Source organism: Anser anser (assembly GCF_964211835.1).
Source record: "Anser anser genome assembly, chromosome: 1".
Lineage (NCBI taxonomy): Eukaryota > Metazoa > Chordata > Aves > Anseriformes > Anatidae > Anser > Anser anser.
The window spans coordinates 104,827,325-104,845,946 of record NC_139720.1 but is presented as its reverse complement, the minus strand read 5'-3'; the positions used below and the strand labels follow the sequence as shown (position 1 = coordinate 104,845,946).

At 43.8% G+C, this 18,622-nt stretch overlaps 1 protein-coding gene across 1 annotated transcript in view; it reads right to left on the bottom strand.

Annotated features, from left to right (window-relative positions):
- LOC310893008 (killer cell lectin-like receptor subfamily F member 1) overlaps positions 1–18,527 on the bottom strand; it is a 35,292-nt gene extending 16,765 nt beyond the window's left edge. Inside the window, exons 1-3 of the mRNA XM_083821406.1 lie at positions 18,492–18,527; positions 16,300–16,403; positions 29–184 (exon numbers count right to left, since the gene is read on the bottom strand). The gene's annotated coding sequence lies outside the window, so the exon portion shown is untranslated. The remainder of the gene's footprint in view (positions 1–28; positions 185–16,299; positions 16,404–18,491) is intronic.
- Between the last annotated feature and the right edge of the window lie 95 nt (positions 18,528–18,622).

Here is an 18,622-nt window from a genome sequence, read left to right as displayed (position 1 = left end):
CCATGGAATTCTTTAAGTATGTACTTACAGTTGATGTGCATAGTATTTTACAACACAACCTAGTTCTTATTTTTGCATGCTCGGAAAACTGGCTTCATCTTTTTTTTTTTTTCCATTCTGGTTCTTGTTTCTCAAACAGACTTTGCACTTCACATTTTATTTCAGCAGAAAGAAAACTTCAGAGCTGTAAAAATATAATGCTATGTCATTTTATTTTCTTTTGTGAAGTCCAACATGTGCTTCCAACTATAAAAACGAGCTGTTAAATTGACTTCTGGGTAAAAAGCAAATAAGCAACCTTTCTTGACAACATGGTATTGTGAGTCCAAGTCAAAAACATTTTTTTATTTATTTTGGGAGGACATTTATATTCTTTTTACTGAGATGACAGACTCAGAGGATCACAGAAACACAGAATCACAGAATTGTAGTGGTTGGAAGGGACCTCAGGAGATCATTGGGTCCACCCCCCAAGGATGCTGGCAGAGCTAAAAAATAGGCAAGAAAGTCTATGAATAGTAAGAAGCCAATCTTACAAAAAGGTATGTGTTAAAATGAAACTAAAGAAGAGGTACATAAGTTCTATAAAGTTGAATATGATAACATCATAAAACAAAACAAGAAAGAAACTGAGAAGTAGCTTGCAAGAAACATTAAAATAACAAAATCCTCCTTCTTCAGGAGCAGAAACCTGCCAAAAGGCAGGTAAAGCAATAGATGATCAGAAAGGCCATACGGTAATAGAAAAAAAAAATGGATGTGTTACATGTATTTGCTACAGATGAACTTGGTGAGGTTTCTGCACTTAAATTTTCTTCATGGGACACATATGAGAGGGTGTGTCTCAGTTCAGAAGGTCAATGTTACAGGTTATTCAATAAACAGGAAAATGAATACACCCAAATGGACATGGTCAGATGCTATCTATCCAAGACGTGTAAAGAAACCCAGCAATCAGATAGCCAAGCTGCTAATACAATGCAACTTGCTTAGAAATATCCGTGTCAGACGACTGGAAGGTGAGTCTAGTTTTTAACAGTCTCAAAGCAGATTCAGAGAACCACCATTTAGATTTAGAGGGAAATCATGCCTCACCCATTGTGGCAGTATACTACCCTTGCCTGCCCCCCAGCCTGACTCTTCACTCGTAACCCTGCTTGGGCGATAACCATCAGTGGCGATCGTGAAGAATGCATCTGGTTGTGACAGCTGAACCGGGTTCAGTGTGGACTCAGGGGACACATATCCAAGGAATTTCTTGCAGAGGTATTCTGAACTCCAAAAGTTCAATCTCTTTCTCTCAGCAAAGGAAAATTTCCATAGCATGAGTTTTTATTCTTTCAATTATCTAAAATAGTTTCACTATTGAAACGGACAGTAAATCAACTTTCAGTTTTCTTTCTTATTCTCTTCATTAGCAAAAGTTTCAAATAAACAATGCATACACAGTCTTCTAAAATGAGAAGTTGTAGACCTACTGTAAAAGTATTTTGGCTTCCATCAGGAAAATGATAAAAGAATCTCCCAGTCGGGACCTTTAGAGTGACAGTTATGGTTTTTGTCCTAATCTATTTTGGTTTTCATGCATGCTATCCAAGGTATTGTTTTTCTGTATGCTGTCTGTAAGCACACCACTCTTTAATACAAGAACTTTTCCATAATGAAAATAAATGATTTTTTTTTAACATTATCCATGATGCACTTTTCCTAACCTCCAATACTTGCAAAAAAATAATCTGATTTTGAAATCCCTTCTCTTATGAGGAGAAACTACACATTAAAACTGAATTGGATACCATTTGTCAGGGCACATTATTTATTTGAGTTGTCTTTCCAAATAAAGAGTTGATTAGATCTGTTTGCATGACATTAAAGCTGTCTAATTACATTACAATAATTATATTAATCATATTAATTATGTTAATTAGAATGAACAGCAGATGGTGTAGCAGTTCCATCTTGTTCCATTTATCACATAGTGATTGTTTTTGTAATCAAGAAAAAATTATGTGTAAAACGTGCAGCTGTGGCAAGAGCTCTCTGATTTTTTTGCTCAAATTATCTGCAGTCATAGGACCTTCAGAAAGACCAATAGTAGACTGACAATTTGGGTGACGACTCTGAAACTGGAGAGATACAGACTAAAAACCAGAAATGATCGGAAAGTAAATATTAACTAGGTTTTAATGCTTAGGATCAGAGAAACTCACAGTTTGTGATTTACAATGACCAATAGAGTATTTCTGTGTTATAAGCCAATGGTTGGTTGCACCTCTGTTAAACCATATATAAGAAAAAGTGATGTTCAACAGCAGCTGGGAGAGAGGAGTGAGAAAATGTATGGAGAGAACCAGCCCTGCAGCCCCCAAGGTCTGTGCAGAAGGAGGGCAGGAGGTGCTCCAGGAACGGAGCACAAATTCCCCTGCAGCCTGTGGAGAGGCCCCTGGTGGAGCAGGTGTAGTGGGTTTACGTGGCAAGGTTTTGGTAGCAGAGGGCCATAAGGGTGGCTTCTGTGAGAAGAATCTAGAAGTTGCCCCAAGTAAGGTAAGGGCCCCACTGCTGACCAGAGCCGAGCCAATAAGCGATGTTGTTTGCGCCTCTGTGAGAGCATATTTAAGACAGGGGGAAAAAAAAACGCTGCGCGACACAGCAGCTGGGAGAGTGAGAGGAGTGAGGAACAGCCTTGCAGGCACCAAGGTCAGTGAAGAAGGAGGGGGAGAGGTGCTTCAGGTGCCGGAGCAGAAGTCCCCTGCGGCCTGTGGTGAGGACCATGGTGAATCAGGCTGTCCCCCTGCAGCCCATGGAGTACCACGGTGGAGCAGGATTCCACACTGCAGCCCATGGAGGAGACCATGGTGGAGCAGGTGGACCTGCACCGACGGAGGCTGCAGCCTGTGGAGGACCCCCGCTGGAGCAGATTCCAGGCCGGACCTGTAGCCCATGGAGAGGAGACCATGCAGGAGCAGGGGGTCTGGGGAGCACTGCTGCCCGTGGGGGACCCGTGCTGGAGCACTTTGCTCCTGAGGGATGGACCCCGTGGTATGGACCCATATCTGGAGCAGTTCTTGAAGAGCTGCTGCCTGTGGGCAGCCCACGCCGGATCAGTTCATCAAGGACTGCATCCCGTGGGGGGGACCCGCAGCACAGGGGACGAGAGTGACCAAGAAGGTGTGGCAGAGAAGAATCACTATAGACTGACCATAACCCCCGTTCCCCCGTTCCCCTGTGCCAGTTGGGGAGAGGAAGTGGAAGAGGGCGGATGGGGGGAAGGCGCTTTTGGTTTCTTTCCTCTGTTTCTCACTTCTCTAGCTTTTTGTTAATAGGCAATAAATCTTACTATCTCCCTGTGCTGAGTCTGTTTTGCCTGTCACAATAATTGTTGAGTGATCTCCCTGTCCTTATCTCAACCCTTGAGTCCTTTCCGTCGTATTTTCTCACCCTTTCCCTTTGAGGAGGGGGAGTGAGAGAGCAGTTGTGGTGGAGCTCGGCCACCCACCCGAGTAAAACTACCACAGCAGGCTGTCCCCCTGCAGCTCATGGATCCCACGGCGGAGCAGATCTCCACACTGCAGCCTGTGGAGGAGCCCCCGGTGGAGCAGGTGGATGTGGCCTGGAGGAGGCTGCAACCCATGGAGAGCCCCCGCAGGAGCAGGCCCCGGGCTGGAGCTGCAGCCTGTGGAGACTCCAGAGTGAAGCATGGGGTCTGGCAGGAGCTGCTGCCCATGGGGGACCCGTGCTGGAACAGTTTGCTCCTGAAGGATGGGCCCTGTGGTACAGACCCATGTGGGAGCAGTTCTTTAAGAACTGCAGCCTGTGGGAAGCCCACGCAGGATCAGTTCAGGAAGAACTGCATCCCGTGGGAGGGACCCCATGCTGGAGCAGGGGCTGATTATAGATGAAGAAGCGGCAGAGATGAAGTGTTACGGACAAACTGAAAACCCCATTCCCCATCCCCCTGTGCCACTTGGGAAAGGGGAAGGGGTAGAGTCAGGAATCAGAAGTGAAGTTGAGCTTAAGAAGAAGGGAAGATGGGGGTAGTGCGCTTTCAGGTTTTGGGTTTTTTTGGTTCTCACTGCCTTACTCTGTTATTAATCGCCAATAAATTATATTAATCTTCCCTAAGTCAAGTCTGTTTTGTCTGAGACGGTAATTGGTGGAAAATCTCAATCCCCTGTCTTTATCTCAGCCCATGAGTTTTTTCATTCTATTTTCTCCCCCTGTCCTGTTAAGGAGGGAAGTGAGAGAGATGCTTGGTGGGGACCTGGTGGCCAGCCAAGTCAACCCACCACCAGTGCTCATTCATTTGTTTAAGAAAAAGTATCACTAATGGCAAAATAGAAATGCTTATGTTCAATCAATTGTATTTTATCACACACTGAAATGTTGCTATAACATATTGACAGTTCATGGAAAAAGGAATCTTCCCAGCACAAAAATTCGCAGTAAACCTAAGGTTGCTGCTAAACAAGTTTGCTTCATGATGCTTAGCATACAATTTATTGCCTTACTGAGTTAGGGCTTAAGAGATTGTTCATATGCAAAAGTATTCATAAATATGGCTAATAGATCTGGCTGTGAAATAGATTTTTTATAAAGGGAGATTTTTTTATAAAGGGAGCTTTCCAGGAACATTTCCAAAATTGCCTTTTTCCCTTCTAATTCAATTTTCTTTGGTGGTTAGATGAACTCTCAGACAAGTGTGTTGTCTTTTCATATTATTTCCACCACCATAAACACAAGCAAGTTCCCCAACATGTGTGTTGCTCTGGTTAACATGTAGAATAAAGCTTCACATAGGAAACCACAAATTGTCTGCTGAGATTTTTCAACCATTTTCCTTTATAAATGTAAAGCATGCTTTTGTTCATGGGCTTCTAATGTTTCTATCTAGTCTTTGAAATTCAGAAAGGTAAAATAAATGCCTATTCTTTTACCTTAAGGCAGACTACTAAGTGCTTTTAAGTTTCACTGATTTGACTAAAGAAAAATTAAAATTAAAATTAAAAGGATATTTTAAATAACAATTCTGTTTGTTTGTTTGTTCGTTTTTTCTTCATAGCACTGCAGTGTTGGCAGCATGCATAAGTTGTCAGTTCTCCAAGAACATAGTGTGTGTACTATATTCGTACCTCATTTTAATTGCTCTTGATGGGCTCAAACTTGAGTCAGGCCTACTGTTAGACAAAGCCAGTCTCGGTATCACTGTTTTGAGGCCATTGTCTGACAATGCAGATTTCTTTGAAGAGTAAGGTGTTTCTTCTGATTTTGGCAATAGTTAACATGAAAATGCACTGGTCCTGTGTTTACGGAGGTCTGAAGCATCAGACCAGTGATGAGACATGACTCCCTCTAAGTTATGTCCATTCCTCCCCTAGATACTGCATACTCTTAAACCTCTGTGTTTTTCTTTTTTTCAGCCAGGGAGGTGTCTCTCTGCTCTTGATGTATTTAAATGGAGGAATCCTTGCACATCGTGTGTGATATTTTGTACAGTTGAGCAGCCTACAGTGAGAAGAAGCCTTGGCTCTCAAATACAGCTTCTTCAGGTCTAGCTTTGGCCAAAACTCAGACAAGATCATAGAATCACAGAACGGTTGAGGTTGGAAGGGGCCTCTGGAGGTCCTCTGCTCCAGTCCTTTAATCATATTTGTGGCCGGCAATACTAGGCCTAATGCAGCCCAGGAGACCATTAGTTTTCTTTGCTACAAGGGAGCATTGCTGACTCATGTTCAACCTAGTGTCCACCAGGACCCCAGGTCCTTTTCTGCTAAGCTGCTTTCCAACTGGTCAGTCCCCAACATGTACTGGTGCCTGGGGTTGTTCCTTCCCAGGTGCAGGACTTTGCACTTCCCCATCCTAAATTTCATGAGGTTCCCATCATCCTGTTTCTCCAGCCTATCCAGGTCTCTGTGGATGACAGCATGACCTTCTGGCATATCAGCCACTTCTCCCAGTTTCGTGTCATCTGCAAATTTTCTGATAGATTTCCTGAAGTAAAAGCTGATATTTTTCTGAGGAATGCCCTCAAGTTGTGCCATGGGAAGTTCAGGTTGGAAATTAGGAGAAATCTATTCTCAGAAAGCGTAGTTAGGCACTGGAACGGGTTGCCCAAGGAGGTGGTGGAGTCACCATCCCTGGGGGTGTTTAAGGACAGATCGGACCTGGCGCTTAGGGACACAGTTTATTGGGTAATATTGGCGGTAGTGGGGTGGTTGGACCAGATGAGTTTGTATGTCTTTTCCAACTTTAATGATTCTGTGATTCTCTTCTGTAGTGGCTGGGGTGCTACACAATGTCCTTGGCTTGAGCATGCAAACTGTGCAGAGAATCAGTAAACTCAAAATGCTGTAGAGAAATTGGGTAAAGCTCTACCACTGTGCTCACAGTGGTGGCCTTCTCCAACTGTCACTCAGATCAGTAGGAACCGTAGATGTTTAGTAACATGGGGAAGAGCTAAGAAAAACTGATCACGAGATCCATTGTTTCTTTGAGTAAATCCTCCTGTCAGATTTCTAGATGCTGTAGAATTCTGTTCTGTCAATGATGCCTCCCATAAACTATAAGAATACTATGTAAATACTGAACCACAGGAATGCAGATTTTCTGGTTATACAAGTGGTGGAGAAGTTTTGCAATGCTTGGGCGTTATGTCTGAGAAATCTCTTCACATGTCTGAAAACAACTTTTTCTAGCAGATCTAAGTAATTTGCTATCACTCAAATTAGCTGGGAAAATAAGCTCTTTTAACTCTGGAACTTAATGATGTATTTTTGTAAAGATTTTAATGATATTGTGAACATTTTTAGAGCAAAACTTGTAGCAAAATGAGGTTTCTCAAAAACATGTTTCATATAAACAAAGTTCAAAATTCCTGTAAGAGGCATTGTCATTGTACAAAGAAGCAGGAAGCTACCTAGACATTTTATCATACAGATCAAAGGATAATATAGGTGCTTTAATAGAATGTAGATGTTCTCATACAATCAAAAGAAAAACAAAAGCAAACAAAGTTTTCAAATGTTTCAAATGACTAGTTCGATGACTAAATGAGCAGTTCTTATTGGTTTACAGATGCTTCTGTGGCCTTGTGTTCACAAATCCAAAACCATTCTTGTCCGCTAGCACTATGATTACAAGCAGATCTCATCGTGTTATAAGAAGCAGGAGGCTGACACCCTTTTTTTCCATAAAGCCCCTTACTCTGCTTTTGTATTACTTCTGCAACTTGTATTGGTTGTTAGCTGGTTAAATGTGAACCAGCAGTGTGCTCAGGTGGCCAAGAAAGCCACGACCAGCCTGGCTTGTATCAGACATAGTGTGGCCAGCAGGACTGGGGAAGTGATTGTCCTTACGTACTCACCTCTGGTGAGGCTGCACCTCGAGTACTGTGTTCAGTTTTGGGCCCCTCACTACAAGAAGGACATCGAGGTGCTGGAGTGTGTCCAGAGAAGGGCAATGAAGCTGGTGAGGGGTCTGGAGCACAAGTCTTATGAGGAGCGGCTGAGGACATTGGGGTTATTTAGCCTAGAAAAAAGGTGGCTCAGAGGAGACCCTATTGCTCTCTACAACTATTTCAAAGGAGGCTGTAGCAGGGTAGGGGTCAGTCTCTTCTCCCAGGGAATAAGCAGCTGGACATGGGGAAATGGCCTCAGGTTGCACCAGGGGAAGTTTAGGTTGGATATTAGCTACCAGCAGACTGTTGCAGTTCTCATGTCCCAGACTGCCAGTGCTGCGTGCTCAGAGGATTTTTTCCTGAACTTTGTGTTCCAGAAATGTGCAGTAGGAAATACTTTCTTAGCAGGATTTCCTCTGGTAAGAAAAGAACTTCCTGTTTCTGCAGTCATAGGAATTGTTTTCTACAGTTATGGCCACAGACCGTTCATAGTGCAAAGTTAGTGTATTGGTTTATTTAAAAGGCAATAAACAGAAAAATGCGATGCTCACAGGTTAGGACAGAAATAAAAGGAGGTAGGAGGGTCAAAAGGCTTGGGTCTAAAGGTGAGGCCAGAAGGTTGGCAGATGGGGAAACGGTGTACTAACACAGTGAGTAAGCACTACAAAAACATCATTTTTTGGAGAAAGCAAATAGCCCCGATTTAGTGCTTTTGCAGCTGTGCCGGCTGGTTAGTGTCTCTGGCTGGTGGTCATCCCCAAAGCCATGAACTGAGATGAAGGAGAACACTAAAGAGATCATTATGCAGCAGAAGACTATCAGGAATCCCACTGCGCCTTCACCTCAGGCAGCCAGCCCAAGTAGTCCCCATTGTAGAGGATCTGTATCTTGGACCAAGCATATTCCTCTTCTGTCCTAGGACAGGAGAGCTGGTGTGTTATGGACAGCACATTTCTGGAAGCTGACGTGGAGCCTTCTCCTCTCTGATTTAGGCTTCCAGGTGGTACAAAAGTCTGTGGCCATGTCAGGACTGCCATTTATCCAAAGAGATTGTACAATGGACAGATACATCTTAACTATCAAGATCCCAAGAAGATCTGAGTTATTACTTTAGGGATAATAGGTACAGATCCAGCGCCTGGGCAAAGAGCATGCCGATGTAGAGACAGTGAAGGAGTGCAAGTAGGCACACTCAGAATGATTCTTTATCTGAAACCTGAAAAAATACAGGAAGAAAAAAGTGATTACTAAATAATTTCTTCTACTAAAGAGCCAAATATTTCAGCCTGCTGTAAAACAAACTTCCGCTGAAGTAGTTTCCAGTTGACTTTTGTCCCCAGGACATGGTAGTTTCAGCTGCTCAAAACAAGGTGAGCAACAAATCCTGTTAGAAAAGCCCGTTTAGCTCATGCACTGCTGCATAAATCCGCATTTCTGTGAACAGACAATACCAGATATCACATGGTAACAGGGGGAAAAACAAAAGACAGCTTATGATATCCGCAGCCTATAATTACTGAGGCCAAAAATGTTCAGGAGAGCAGGGCAGGGGGGAGCTTGTTAGGCCTGATGCAGAGCTGTTTTATCCCTCACATTTTCTAATATAAACAGTGGCAGAATCTGGGATGTTTGCAGCTTATTACAAATTCACTAAAGCCAGTCTGATTTTTCTTATGAAGATGCTTAATCCATCTGAAGATGATCTGAAGAGCTGAACTTGACTAGAGATGTAAAAAATGTCAAGAAGTTTTCCTTCAAGTGCATAGGGCAACAAAGGAAGATAAAAGAAACTGTATCCCCTCAATAAGCAAAACAGGAGACCTGGCTACAACCAACATGGAGAAGGCTGAGGTACTCACTGGCTTTTTTTTGTCTCCGTCTTCACCAGCAAGTGCTCTAGCCATAGTGTCCACTTCACAGAACCCAAAGGCAGGGACTGGGAGAACAATGCACTGCCCACTCTAGGAGAAGATCAGGTTCAAGACCATCTAAGGAACCTGAAGGTACACAAATCCATGGGACCTGATAAGGATCCTGAGGGAACTGGTAGACGAAGTTGCTAAACCACTGTCCATCATATTTGAAAAGTCACAGCAGTCCGGTGAAGTTCCCAAGGACTGGAAAAGGGGAAGCATAACTACCATTTTTTAAAAGGGGAAAAGACCTAGGGAACTACAGACCAGTCGGTCTCACCTCTCTGTCTGCCAAGGTCATCGAGCAGATCCTCCTGGAAACTATGCTAAGGCACATGGAAAATAAGGAGGTGATTGGTGACAGCCAACATGGCTTCACTAAGGGCAGATGGTGCTTGACAGGCCAGATGGTGGCCCTCTGTTGTGGGTTACAGCCTTGGTGGATAATGAAAGAGCAACTGACATCATCTACCTGGACTTGTGGAAAGCATGACAATGTCCCCCATCACAGAATCACAGAACGGCCGAGGTTGGAAGGGACCTCTGAAGACCATCTAGTCCAACCCCCCTGCTGAGCAGGATCACCTAGAGCACATTGTGCAGGATGGCATCCAGGTAGGATTTGAATATCTCCAGAGAAAGAGCCCCCACAGCTTCTCTGGGCAATCTGTTCCAGTGCTCTGTCACCCTCACAGTAAAGAAGTGCTCGCTCATATTCAGCCAGAACTCCCTGTGCTTCAGTTTATGCCCATTTCCTCTTGTCCTCTTGCTGGGCACAACTGAAAAGAGACCAGCTCCATCTCCTTGACGCCCTCCCCTCATATACCTATACACATTGATGAGGCCTCTCCTCAGTCTTTTCCTTTCCAGGCTAAATAGGCCCAGTTCCCTCAGCTTGTCCTTGTACAACAGGTGCTCCAGGCCTCTAATCATCTTTGTAGCCCTCCTCTGGACTCACTGCAGTAGCTCCATGTCCCTCCTGTACTGGGGAGCCCAGAACTGGACACAGTACTCCAGGTGTGGCCTCACCAGGGCTGAGTAGAGGGGCAGGATCACCTCCCTTGACCTGATGGCAACACTCTTCCGAATGCACCCCAGGATGCTGTCAGCCCTCCTGGCCACATGGACACATTGTTGGCTCATGGTCAGCCTGCTGTCCACCAGGACTCTCAGGTCTCTCTCTGCAGAGCTTTGTGTCATCAGCAAACCTGCTGAGGGTGCACTCTGTTCCATTGTCCAGGTCGCTGACGAATAAGTTGAACACTGGACCCAGTACTGACCTCTGGGGGACACCGCTAGCTACGGGCCTCCAGCTAGATTCTGTGCCACTAAGCATCCACCAAATATAGAGGCTTAGAGCACAGACATCTGAATTGTAGAAATATAGAGTTATAGATTCACAGAATCGTAGAATATCCTGAGTTGGAAGGGACCCATAAGGATCATTGAGTCCAAATCCTGGTTCCACACATTACTGCCTAAAAATTAAACCACGTCTGAGAGCACTGTCCAGCTTCATGCCTTCAGGTCCAGAGGGAAGTGTGGCTGGTCACCAGAGAGAAGTGATCAGTGTCTGCCCCTCCACTCCCCTTGTGAGGAAGCTGTAGGCTGCCACAAGGTCTCCCCTCCTCTTCAGTCTCCTCCAGGATGAACAAACCAAGTGACCTCAGCCACTCCTCTTATGTCTTGCCCTCTAGACCCTTTCACCATCTTCATAGCCCTCCTTCGGATGCTCTTGAGTAGTTTTATGTCCTTCTTATATTGTAGCACCCAAAACTGCATGCAGCACTCAAAGTGAGGCCACAACAGCGTAGAGCAGAGGGGAGCAATCACTTTCCTTGGCAGGCTAGCAATGCTGTGCTTGATGCACCCCAGGATTTGGTTGGCCCTCCTGGCTGCCAGGGTGCACTTTTGACTCATATTTAACTTGCCATTGACCAAAATCCCCAGATCCCTTTCCGTGGAGCTGATCTCCAGCCTCTTGTCCCCCAGTCTGTAAATATAGCCAGCATTGCCCCTTCCCAGGGGCAGAATCTGACACTTGTTAAACTTCATAGAGATGATGAATGCCCAGCTCTCTAATTTGTCAGGATCTCTCCGCAAGGCCTTTCTACCCTGTAGTGGGTTTACGTGGCAACGTTTTGGTAGCAGAGGGCCATAGGGGTGGCTTCTGTGAGAAGGATCTAGAAGCTGCCCCATGTTTGGTAAGGGCCCCACTGCTGACCAGAGCCGAGCCAATAAGCGATGTTGTTTGCGCCTCTGTAAGAGCATATTTAAGACAGGGAAAAAAAAAAACGCTGTGCGACACAGCAGCTGGGAGAGTGAGAGGAGTGAGGAACAGCCTTGCAGGCGCCAAGGTCAGTGAAGAAGGAGGGGGAGAGGCGCTCCAGGTGCCGGAGCAGAAGTCCCCTGCGGCCTGTGGTGAGGACCATGGTGAAGCAGGCTGTCCCCCTGCAGCCCATGGAGTACCATGGTGGAGCAGGATTCCACACTGCAGCCCATGGAGGAGACCACGGTGGAGCAGGTGGACCTGCACCAACGGAGGCTGCTGCCTGTGGGCAGCCCACGCCAGATCAGTTCAGCAAGGACTGCATCCCGTGGGAGGGACCCCACAGTACAGGGGAAGAGAGTGACCGAGAAGGAGCGGTGGAGAAGAAGCGCTATAGACTGACCATAACCCCCATTCCTCCATTCCCCTGCGCCGCTCGGGGGGAGGAGGTAGAAGAGGGTGGATGGGGGGGGGGCTCTTTTGGTTTCTTTCCTTTGTTTCTCACTTCTCTAGATGGTCAGTAATAAGCAATAAATCTTACTGTCTCCCTATGCTGAGTCTGTTTTGCCCATCATTATAATTACTGTGCGATCTCCTTGTCCTTATCTCAACCCTTGAGCCCTTTTCATTGTATTTTCTCCCCATTCCTCCTTGAGGAGGAGGAGTGAGAGAGCGGTTGTGGTGGAGCTCGGCCGCCCACCTGAGTAAAACCACCACATACCCTCAACATCCGCAAACTTACTTAATACACCTTCAAGTCCTGTATCGAAGTCATTTATGAAAACATAAAAGAGAACTGGCCCTAAACTGGAGCTCTGACGAATCCCACTGGAGACTGGACGCCAGCCTGAAGTAACCCCATTTACTATAACCCTTTAAGCCTAACCCATCAGCCAATTATTCACCCATCATATTATGTTTTTATCTAGATGTATGTTGGATATTTTGTTCAGAAGGATATTGCAATGAACAGTATTGAAAGCTTTCCTGAAATCCACAAAGATTACATCAACTGGCTTCCCTTGGTCAACTAGGTAGGTGACCTTGTCATGAAAGGAAATTAAGTTCATTAAGCATAACCTTCACCACATGAACTCGTGTTGGCTATGATCAATGACCACATTGTCCTTCACCTGTATTTCAATAACTCCCAGAGTAATTTTCTCCATAATTTTACCAGGCACTGAACTGAGACTGAAAAGCCTGTAATTGCCAGGGTCTATTTTCTTGCCCTTCTTGAAAACAGTAACTTTTGCCAGTTTCCAGTCAAACAGGACCTCTCCAGAATCTCAAGACCACTGAAAAATGAGAGAGGTCTTGCGATGACACCAGCCAGCTCTTTGAGTACCCTGCGAAGAAGCCCTTCACGCTCCATAGACTTATATGCATCCAGGTGGAGCAGCAAATCCTCCACAAGCTCGGGGTTGGCTGGAAGTTTATTGTTACCGCAGTCATGGTCCTCCAACTCAGAGCCCACCATCGGTGTTGAAGACAGAGGGGAAGAAGGCATTGAGCATCTCTGCTTTGTCTACGTCCCTATTTCTGAGCTGACCATCCTCATCAAGTAATGGACCAATGTTTGCTCTGGTCCTCCTTTTGCTGTTAGCATATTTTAAAAAACCCTTTAAAAGAGCTCCCACAGTACTGGTCAGCTTCAACTCTAATTGAGCCCTGGCTGCACAAAAGTTCTCCCTACAATGGTGAACGGCATCTCTATAGTCCTTCCATGTCACCCAACCTCGTTTCCAGAAGACACACACTTTCTTTTTCTGCCTAAGGTCTACAAGAAGATCTCTGCTCAGCCAAGCCAACCTTCTGCCCTGCTTGCTTGACTTCCAGCATTTTGGAATTGCCTGTTCCTGTGCTCATAAGAGGTGGTACTTAAAAACTGAGTAGCACTGATGGGCACCAATGTCTTCAAAAAAATATCTTCAAAAAAAAAAGTCCTGGGGGATCTTGCTCACCAGTTCCCTGAGCAGCTCCGTATGGGAGTCTGCTTGCTTTCCCCATATACAGGGTTGAAGTTCTGGTGGCAGTTCTCCTCCTCTCACCAGATATTTTAAATTTGATTACTTATTTCACAGTCACTATGGCCAAGATGGCCACCAATTGCCACTCCACCCAAGAGATCCTCTCTGTTCACAAGAAACAGATCTAGGAGGGCACCTTTCCTAGCCGGCTCCCGTAGTACCTGTACCTAGAATTAGTATCTCCCATAGTACTTGTACTTGTAATTACCACGGTCTTCTTTCTTGCCCTTCTTGAAAATTGCAACAATGTTTGCCAGCTTCCAGTCAACTGGAACCTCCCCATGATATCCTTATCTCTAAATTGGAGGGACATGGATTTGAGGGATGGACCGCTCGGTGGGGAAGGAATTGACTGGATGGTCGCACTCAAAGAGTTGTGGTCACTAACTGAATGTCCAGGTGGAGACAAGTGATGAGTGGTATCTCTCAGGGCAGGTATTGGGACTGGTATTAATTAACATGTTTGTTGGTGACATGGACAGTTGGATTGAGTGCACCCTCTGCAAGTTTGCCAGTGACACAAAGCTGTGTGGTGCGGTTGACATGCTGTAGGGAAGGGATGCCATTCAGAGGGACCCGGAGTGGTGGGCACATGCAAACCTGTGAAGTTCAACAAGGCCAAGCACAAGGTCCTGCCTCTGGTCTGGGGCAATCCTAAGCACAAATACAGGCTGGACGGGGAATGGATTGAGAGCAGCTCTGAGGAGAAGAACCTGGAGGTGTTGGTGGTTAAAAACTCAACGTGAGTTGGCAATGTGCACTTGCAGCCTAGAAAGCCAACTGTATCCGGGGCTGTATCAAAAGAAGGTCAGCAGGTTGAGGGATGCGATTCTTCCCCTCTATTCTGCTCTCATGAAACCCCACTTGGTGTACTGCATTCAGCTCTGGGGCCCCCAGCACGAGAAAGACATGGACCTGTTGGATTGGGTCCAGAGGAGGGCCACAAAGATGATCAGAGGGCTGGAGCACTTCTCCTATGAAGACAGGCTGAGAGAGATGGAATTGTTCAGCCTGCAGAAGAGAAGGCTCCAGGGAGACTTTATAGTGGCCTTCCAGTATCTAAAAGAGGTCTACAGGAAAGATGGGGAGTGACTCTTTGTCCTATCAATACTGATAGGACAAGGGGTAATGGCTTTAAACTAAAAAAGGGTAGATTTAGATTAGATAATAGGAAGAAACTCTTTCCTATGAGGGTGGTGAAGAACTGGAACAGGTTGCCCGTAGAAGCTGTGGATGCCCCCTCCCTGGAAGTGTTCAAGGCCAGGTTGGATGGGGTTTTGAGCAGCCTGGTCTAGTGGGAGGTGTTCTTGCCCATGGCAGGGGAGTTGGAAGTAGATGATCTTTAAGGTCCCTTCCAACCCAAACCATTCTATGATTCTATGATTCCTTCCTACCTGTCAATTTATTCTCTCTGATTCCTAAAAAAAAATCATGTGAGAGTAACAGGTGACCTGCTAAGACTATAGATAAACAGACAATATATCTGAAGAAATCATACTGGTGTCTGTACTGAACAAGAAAACCTTGACAGTGGTGATGCTGGGTCTGGCCAAAGTCCCAGCTCCCCTAAAATCTGGATTCCAACAATAGACAGAACTATCTAGGCAAAAATAGAAGAACAGGTTAAACATTTACTGATGGCACTGAATAATGCCAATAATCTTGACATAGGTACAAATTGAAAGTGAAAAGTGACCCCCAGGAAAAATTCCAATCACAAGTATTTTTTTTCAAAATTCCTAAGAAGGGCAAGATGCTAGGAAGGATGGAGGTTTAGAAAAACATGTCTGTGAGTTCATGGCAGCTCCACCACTGTTTAAAAATACTCTCTGAGAAATGGCAGCAATGTAAAGGAAATGAGAAACTGAGGCATGTAAATAACAACTAGGTCCATTGTCTATCAATTATTTTTAGAACTGCACCAATAGAATTGGTCACAGGGGTTGGATTACTGCTGAGAAAGAAGGAAATTGGGATTCCAAATGAAACAGCTTTAGAACACATTGGAAAGATGATACTTTGGTATGATGCAACAAAAAGTTACTTTACATTATTTTAATACGAATGAATGCATAGACGGAAAAATTACTTGGGAGAGGTCTAAAAGAGAGCAAAGCGGCAAAGAAAGGGCTGCAGGAGACCTATAACAGCATAAATTGAACCTGACAGAAGTTGAGAACAGTTGAAATAGATCCATTCAGACAGAGGTTTAATTGCTATCTCCTAATAGCTAATGAAAATGAATGCCTCAACTACAACTACATAAGACAACACCATCATGAGCCATACTGAAACAGCTTTTGCTAGATATTGTGTATTTCAAGAAGATGAGAACAAAGGATCACACTAGAAACCAAGAACTTTGAAGATCTGGAAGTTGAAATGTCTATACTAGGTACTGAAAAATATATAGACATTAAAGTAAGTAGGGATAATCAATAACATCTTACTGTGCTGAGCTAACAAAACATCATTTTTGAATCAGACTTCTCTCCATTCATTGGCACTTTTGGATTTAGATCAGTAATAACTGCAAAGAGTTTCTTTTCAAAGTCATGGTTGTAAGTCCCAGCAGAAAAAAAAAAATGCTGACAGAAATTACATTGTGCTGCAAACCCCAGTTCTACATTTGCTTAAGCACTTGATGGTATTCTCAATGTCCTGGTATGTGTTATTCAATGAAAAGGAACTTACAAGTCCATGTTCAAGGCAGTACCATTCTCCCAGTAGAAACGTTCACCTTTCTTGCACAATCCAATCCAAGATTCATCTATTTTCAATAGTTTAACTAAAGAATACTGAAAAAAAAAAAGTATTTTATCAACATGAGTTCTCACAACAAGAACCAAATCCCTCCAGTGACTTCAGAGGAGGACTAGTCCATCATTCTGTCATCTAGAAGGTTTTCATTAAGTATTTCATTGACAGTTATGAATTGACTCTTTTTTCTTGGCCCTAACTGAGCCCGTGAATTGATTGTTTTAGTATCATAACTTTCAGTTAAACTATTCAGTTCTACACCCTTAAAAGTTATTACCATTCACTGCACCCAAAAATACCCAAACACCATGTATTTTTTATACACATGTATGCCTATATGTGTTTATCAATCTCTACATATGCAGCTTGGTATAAATTGGGTGGTACAAACAGGTGTGTTTAAACTGCAATTCAGATGGGCATATGGGAGCTCCTCCCCTTCCCAGTTCTTATTTAAAGCCTTGTGGGTATCTAGATAAAAAGAATAAAAGACAGTTCACTATCTCAGAAGTTTATAACAACCTATATCAAACACAGCAAAGGCTGACGGAAAACAGCAGAAGCAGCACTTGCGATAGGTTAATATAGAACTCCCTGCAACAAGCTGTCTTTAGACTCAGTGAAATTAGAAATTATATGCAAATTAACTGCCAGCATGGACTTAATAATTGACATGCAAATAATGTAGTCTTCTACTCCTCTACTCTTCCCTAGCAATTTCAGATCAATACTGTTCAGAAGAAACTGTCTTGGTACGATCCCAATGACATTTCTGCAGTTGTTGACGGACCTTCTTCTGGTGTGGCTAATGCTACCCAGTGATGGAGACCAGACACCTCATGACACAGAGCACAAGGCTGACCCAGTAGGCCAATGTCAGTGTACCTGTGCTTTACTTTTATAAGGTGTGTTCGTAGTTTGTGCGTATGAGGTTTTTAAGCAGCAGTTTAAATAACACCAATTTCTACCTAGCCAATTATCAGCTGAACATCACAAGCACTGAATTAAAAGTGGATCTTTTAGATAAGTAAGGAAGAGAAGCATTAACAAATCAGTCAAGTGATGTCCCACGCACAGTGCAACAATGCAGAAGGGGCTTGTTGGAGAGGGGACAAGTTGGCAAATATGTTTGACAAAGAAAGTCTGATTATAGGATAAAATCAGAGACCACATTCAGCAAGGGACTCATACTGAAGTAAGAATTATGTTCTGCATCTTTGTCATTGTTGAAATTCTTGTCACTGTGAAAATACTTATTAGCTCAAGACAAATTTAGATGTGATTAAACTGTAATTTCACTGAGGTTTCCTCTATTTCAAGAGCTGCTACACCACCAACGTGTAGCAGCCAGCCAGAAAAGTAGAGTTTTGACCTCTGTTTAAAAATCACAGTAACAAAGCTCAAATGTCAACTTATTTAAAAACTAACTTTCTGATGAAACTACTTTCTCATTGGCATTACTCAAGAGGCAGCAAGTCTGTAAAAGCAAATTGCAGTTTTAGTAACATGCGGTAAGTAGCAAGATGTCACTAGCATTCAACTCAATGCAACTGGACCATAATACAGGCAAATTAAAGTGTCTTAACAAAATTATTAGAATGAGAAATGTCCAAACCAGCTTCCATGGAGGTATGTTCCCACCATTGGTATAAGCATGAATCTCTAAGAGGCATTAAGTCATATCTAAAACCAGATACAAGTAGATAAAATGGATGATTTTCCATTATGCTGGTTTCAATGGTTTGCTTTCTTTTAGAAAGCAAAGGATATATTTATTTGTCTATACTGAGAGTTTGATAGATTCATACTTGCTTTGAAGATGAAGATACATAGGACAGAAAAGGAAAACTATGTAAACAATTTGATTCATTAAAAAAGAGCTTTTCAAAGTCATTCAAGTTAACTCCAGGCACAAAAGCAGCATGGGAAAGCTTTTAGTGCTGCTGCATCTGCTGCAGTGAGACAGTTACTTAAACTGATCAAGTAGGTACTTTTCACTACCTGAATTCACACAGCTTGTTTATTTTACAAAGATTTACAAGATAAGAAAAAGAGAGCTTTGTAGATAACAGTCAAGAAAAGAGAGAGAGACAGAAGTGGTACTGGTTTGTTTTATGTTCCATTACCATTTCATCCTTATTTTCAAAAACGGCAAGCAAAGATTCATTCTTAGTGCAGAAGGCTTGACTAGATGTCCAGTTTTTTTCCTCTTCTGATATGAAGTAACATTTCTTTCTGTAACCTATCCACTCACTGG